The following is a 6,292-nucleotide window of genomic DNA, read 5'->3' as shown; positions in this document are numbered from 1 at the left end:
TTTGCAAGACAAAGATGATGGTTTCATGAATCTTTTCCTTTTATAGATATGCTTTTGATATCAGAGTCTAAAATTCATTGCCTATATTTTCTCCCTGTTGATCTTGTATAATTAGCATTGCCTTTATCTTGAGATAAAGTAATGGACAAATTTTAAGACCAGTTACAATATTAGGCTCTTGTTGTTGTTAGGTGCAGTCGAATCAAGCACCACTCATAGAGACCCTATGAACTAAAGATCTGAAACCTATTCTATCCTGCACCATCCTCACACTTCCTGACACACAAGAGAATGGTTGAGGGTCTTCCTCTCCTTCACCAAGCCTCCACCCTTCCCAACATCATATCCTTCTCCAAGGAATAGCACTTCCTAAAGTATGTCCAAAGTATTTGAGGCAAAGCCTCGTCATTCTTGCCTCCAAACAGCACTCTGTCTGTACTCTCTGCAAGACATATCTGTTCATTCTCTTGGCCATCCATGGGTTGTTCGGTGCTCTTCTCCAGCACCACAGCTCAAAGGCATCAATTCTTATTCATTGTCCAGCTCTCAGATGATTGGCTAGTAATTAGAAAGACTAAGTCCTGAATCAGAAGCACCTTAGTCTTGAAACTGGCATCAGTACTGCTCAATAGTTTGGAAAGGTCCCTAACTGAAGATTTTCCCAGTGCAGTGTGTCTCCTTATTTCCTGACTGATGGAACCAAAGGTGTATAATTGTGGATCTAAACAAGATGAAGCTGTTGACAGTTTCAATCTCCTCTCTATCCATCATGACACTGCTTCTTGGTCCAGTGGTAAGAATCTTTGTTTTTCTGACATTGAGATGCAATCCATACCAAAGGCTGCATTCTTTGATATTCTGAAAAAAAGTGCTTTAAACCTTCCTCACTTTCAGCAAAGTTGTGTCAACTGCATTTTACAGTTATTGATGAGTCGCCCTCCAATCCTGATGCCACACTCCTCCTCATAGAGTGAAGCTTCTCAGATATTTGCTCAGCATACAAATTGAATTAGTATGAAGAGAGAATACAACCCTGGCACACTCCCTTCCCAATTTCAAAACCTGCTGTGTTCCCCTGCTCTGGTCACACAGAGCCTCCTGGTTCAGGTATAGATTCCACATGAGCACAATAAAGTGCTCATGTGTTTCCCATTTTTCTCAGTGTCAGCTGCAATTTGTCATGATACACACAGTCAAATGCCTTTGCATAATCAATAAAGCACAAATACACATTATTCTGTTATTCCTTACTTCCAACCAGGATCCATCTGGTGCCACAGCCTCTTCTAAATCCTGTTTGATATTCTAGCAGTTCCTTATCAATGTACTGTTTCAGCCATTTTTAATGATCTTCAGCAGTATTTTGCTTGCATGTGAAAGCAATGATATTGTTAGATAATTTCCATATTTAGTTGGATCACCATTCTTTTTTTTTTAAATCACCTTTCTTGGGAATGGAAACAAATATGGACCTCTTCCAATCCATTGTCCAGATACCTGTCCTCCAAATTTCCTGGCATAGACTGATGAGTGCATTGAAGGCTGAATCTGATAATTAAGACAAGTCAGTTGGTGCCTTATTTTGTGCTAATGCCTTCAATGCAGATTTTATTTTTCAATGCAGTTTCAATTAGGTACATTTTCATTATTATTATTGGAATATGGTGACATTCACTCAGCACGAAAGCATCCAAAAAAGTAATAAATGGGATTAAATTTTTTCCCCAACCTCATTTTTATTTTATATTGTTTTTTATAAACTTTATATACATTGTTTATCATTCATCTATATTGCTTTTCACACATTCTTACATTGAACTGTTTCAAACACTCATACATTTTGTTCTATAAAATCAGTCACCATTGATCTATGCCTAATATTGCCCATTCGATCTTTCCTAATTCCTTCACAATCCCCTCTCCCCCTCCTTTTCCCACCAAACTCTGTTATCCTAAGTATTTCCTCCCCTCCCCATCCTGGCCCCTATCCTGCCTCTCTGTTCCTTCCTTCCCGCTTTTAGACTTTTATACACATCTAACTAGTTATCCTTCCATTTTGATAATGGTGTTATGCAGTATTTGTCCTTATGAGACTGAGTTGGTTTACTCAGCATAATACTCTCTAGACTTACCCATGTTATAATGTAGTATTTTACAAGATCTTTGTTTTTTAATGCTGCACTGTATTCCATTGTGTGAATGTACCACAATTTCTCAATCCATTTATTTTTTGATGAATATTTGGGCTGTTTCCTTTTGTTTTGTTTTTGTTTTTTTTTTTTTTTCTTATTGTCAATCGCTATGAGTCGCAGGTGACGGCACATAACAACAACAACAACAATTGTCAATAACGCTGCTATGGACATAGGTGTCCAAATCTCTATTTGTGTCTCAGTTCTATTTTCCATGGGATATATCCCTAGCAGTATAATAGATGGGTCATATGGGATTTCTATGTTCAACTGTAGAGGAAACATCAAACAGCCTACAGAGTAACATTTTATAATTCCACCAGCTGTGCTTTAGAGTTACAATCTCTCCACATCCCCTCCAACACTTAATTTTGCTTTCCTGTTAAACTTTTCTAAATCTAAACTTAGAATACTAGATTGAATGTTACTTGATAGTCTCTGATCAGTCCCTAAAATAACATTCCTATGAATAGGAGAAAGTTGTTTCTTCTCATCCCAAAATATACAAAGTACACACTCACCTACTGCTGTTTATATTAGGTGCCATCTAATTGAGTACAACCCATAGAGATCCTATGAATGACAGATCTGAACCCTGTCCTATTATGTGCCGTCCTCACACTTCCTGACACATTAGAGCGCATTACGGCAGTCATTTTTAATCTACCGGATTGAGGGTCTTCATCTCCTTCGCTGACCCTCTACTTTTCTAAGCATCATGTCCTTGTCGAGGGAATATCCCCTCCTAGTAACACGCCTGAATAGATGTGAGGTAAAGCTTCATCATCTTTGCCTCCAAAGAGTTCTTTTGGCAGTCTACGGGATGTTCAGCTCTCTTCTCCAACACCACAGCTCAAAGTTGTCAATTCCTCTGTCATCCTTATTAACTTCACAGCTTTCAAATGCATACCAAGTGAACATAAAGACCATGACCTGACTCAGCCACACCTTAGTTATGAAAGTGACATCATTACTCCTAAATAATTTGGAGAAGTCCCTACTGCAGATTTCGGTGCAATACATCCCCTAATTTTCTAACTGCTAGCACCAAGGGATTGTGGATCCAAGTAAGACAAAGTTGTTGACAGTTTCAAACCTTTCTCCATCTATCGTGATGTTATCAGTCCAGTGATAAGAATCTTTGTCTCCTTGTCTTTGGTTGAGATCCAATCCATATCGAATGCTATATTCCTTGATTATCTGCAACAAGTGCTTCAAGTTCTCCTCACTTTCAGCTAGCAAGGTTGTGCCATCTGCATAATGCAGGTTATTGATAAGTCTCTTTCTGATCCTGAATCCGTATTCCTCTTCACAGAGTCCAGCTTCTCAAATAATTTGCTCAGCATTCAGATTGAATAGATATGGAGAGAAAATGCGAGCCATACACACTTCCTTCTTAACTTTAAACCATTTAGTATTCCCTTGCTCTATTCACACAACAGCTTCCTGGTCTAGGTATAGATTTCACATGAGCACAAGTGTTCTGGGATTTCCATTCTTCCCAACATTAGTCATAACTTGTTATGATCCATTTATTAAAATGCCTTTGTATAGTCAATGAAACATAAATAGATATTCTTCTCTTATTCTTTACTTTCAGCCAAGATATATCTGATATGAGCAGTGATATGCTTGGCACCATGGCCTCTTCTAAATCCTGCTTGAACTAGTCAGTTCCCTATGTATGCACTATTCTGGCTTTTTAAAAAATACCTTCATCAGTATTTTATTGGATATGATATTAATGACAGTTTTTAATAGTTTCCACATTCTGTTGGACCACCTTTCTTGGAAATGGAAACAAATATGAACATCTTCTAATTCATTACCTAGACAACTGTCCTCCAATTGGTATCCCATCAATTCTGGGAGGCTTACGTTTTTGCTAATGCCTTCAAATGCAGCTTCTTCTTCCTCCTTCATTACCACTGGTTCCTGCTTATATGGTGCTTCCTGATATTTTTCAGTGTCAGTCAGGTTTTTTCTGATACAGTGATTCTATGTATTCCCTCCATCTTCCTTTAATGCTTTCTGGGTCATTCACAATATTGCCCATAGTTTCTTTCAATATTATAACTCAAGGCTTTAATTTGTTTTTAGTTCTCTTAGCTCAAGAAATGCAGAGCGAGTTTTTCCTTTTTTCTTTTTCCAGTTCCAGATCTCTCCAATTTCCATTATAATACTGTATTTTTACTTCTCGAGCTGCCCTTTAAAAGTTTTTGTTCAGCTCTTTATTTTGACATGTTTTCCCTTTGTCTTGGCTTCTTGACATTCAAGTGCATTTTCAATCTTTTCTGACATCCATTTTGGTTTTTCTTTCTCCTCTGTCTTTGTAATAACCTTTTGCTTTCTTCATGGATAATATCCTTGTTATCATCCAACCTCTCATCTGGTCTTCAGTCATTGATGTCCAATGCTTCAAACCTATTCTTAAGATAATTTTGAAATTCAGGTAGAATAGATTCAGGATCATATTTTGGTTCTTGTGGACTTATTTTCATTTTCTACAGCCTCAATTTGAACTTGCACATGAACAACTAATGAACTGACCCACAGTCTGTTTCTGGCCTCATTTTGACTGCCAACATTGAGCTTCTCCAATGATTCCCTCCACAGATGTAGTCAGCCTTATTCCTATGCAGCCCATCAGGTGAGGTGCATATCTACAATTGTCATTTATGCCTTTTAAAAAATATTTAAAATGAATAAATTTAGAATTCATAAATTTACAATCAATAAATTTAGAATGAATAGATTTAGAAGAGGTCGTGATACTAGGTATATTATAGGTAATGTTAGATGCATCTTGGCCGAAAGCAGAGAGTACCAGAGGAATGTCTGTCTGTGTTTCATTGACTATGCAGACATTTGACTGTGTGGATAACAATAAACTGTGGCTAACTCTGAGAAGAATGGGAATCCCACAACACTTGATTGTGTTCATGTAAAACTTATACTTGGACCAAGAGGCAGCCATCAGAACTGAGCAAGGGAACACTGTATGGTTTAAGATCAGGAGGAGTGTATGCAAGGGATGTGTCCTATTGCCATGCCTTTATAACTTGTATGCAGAACAGATCATCTGGGAGGCTGGGCTCTATAAATAGGAATATGACTTCAGGAAGACTCATCAGTAACTTGCTTAATGCAGATCACACAACCTTGCTTGGTGAAACTGAGGAGGACCTGAAGCATTTGCTGCAGAGGATCAAGGACTGCAGCCTTCAATATGGGTTGAAGCTCAACATCAAGAAAACAAAGATTCTCACCACTGGGCCAATTAGCAGCATCATGATAGATGGTGAAGAGATTGAAATGGTTAACAGCTTCAATTTGCTTGGCTCCACTCTTGGTACCAGCAGTCAGGAAATTAAAAGATGAATTGCATTGGGAAAGTTTGCTGTCAGAGACCTCTCCAGAGTACTAAAAAACCATGATCAGTCTAGAGACTAGGGTGCACCTCATCTAGGCCACTGGACAATGACTAGAGATGCTAGAAAGAGAAATGATGCCTTTGAGCTGTGGTGCTGAAGAAGAGTATTGAATATACCATGGACTGTTAAGAGAACAAATAGGTTTGTCCTGGATAGGGTAAAACCAGGCTGCTCCTTGGAGGTAAGGATTATGAAGCTCCATCTGACATATTTTGGGTATGTATCAAGGATAAACCAATCCTTGGAGAGGAATATGATGCTTGGGAGGGTTGAGGGACAGCATTGGAAGGGAAGATTCTCGATGAAATAGATTGACTCAGTGACTGGAGTAATGCGGGTATATGTGTTGAGATATTAAGGTTGGCACAGGAAAGAGCAGGCTTCAGATCTGTAGTACATAGGGGCATTATGGGTCACAAGTGACCTGACATCACATAACAACAACAATAAACAGTGAATAAATCATTGAAAATACAGAATTCTGTCATTCTATTTCCAACCTCATTTGATATCATATCACCAAGCCATATATTTCTAACTAGTTTTCCTTACTACTATTTCCACCTTTTGTATTCCAGTGACAAATTATCACTAACATATCTTGAGTGCATGTTCAGTCAATTTTGGAATGTAAGATTTGGTAAAAAAATTCCAATTTTTTCCCTC

This window comes from Elephantulus edwardii, unplaced genomic scaffold, assembly GCF_000299155.1.
Source record: "Elephantulus edwardii isolate Elephantulus edwardi_28Jun2011 unplaced genomic scaffold, EleEdw1.0 scaffold00179, whole genome shotgun sequence".
In the NCBI taxonomy this organism is placed as follows: Eukaryota; Metazoa; Chordata; class Mammalia; order Macroscelidea; family Macroscelididae; genus Elephantulus; species Elephantulus edwardii.
The sequence above is the reverse complement of the archived record's forward strand: the minus strand, read 5'-3'. Positions refer to the sequence as shown.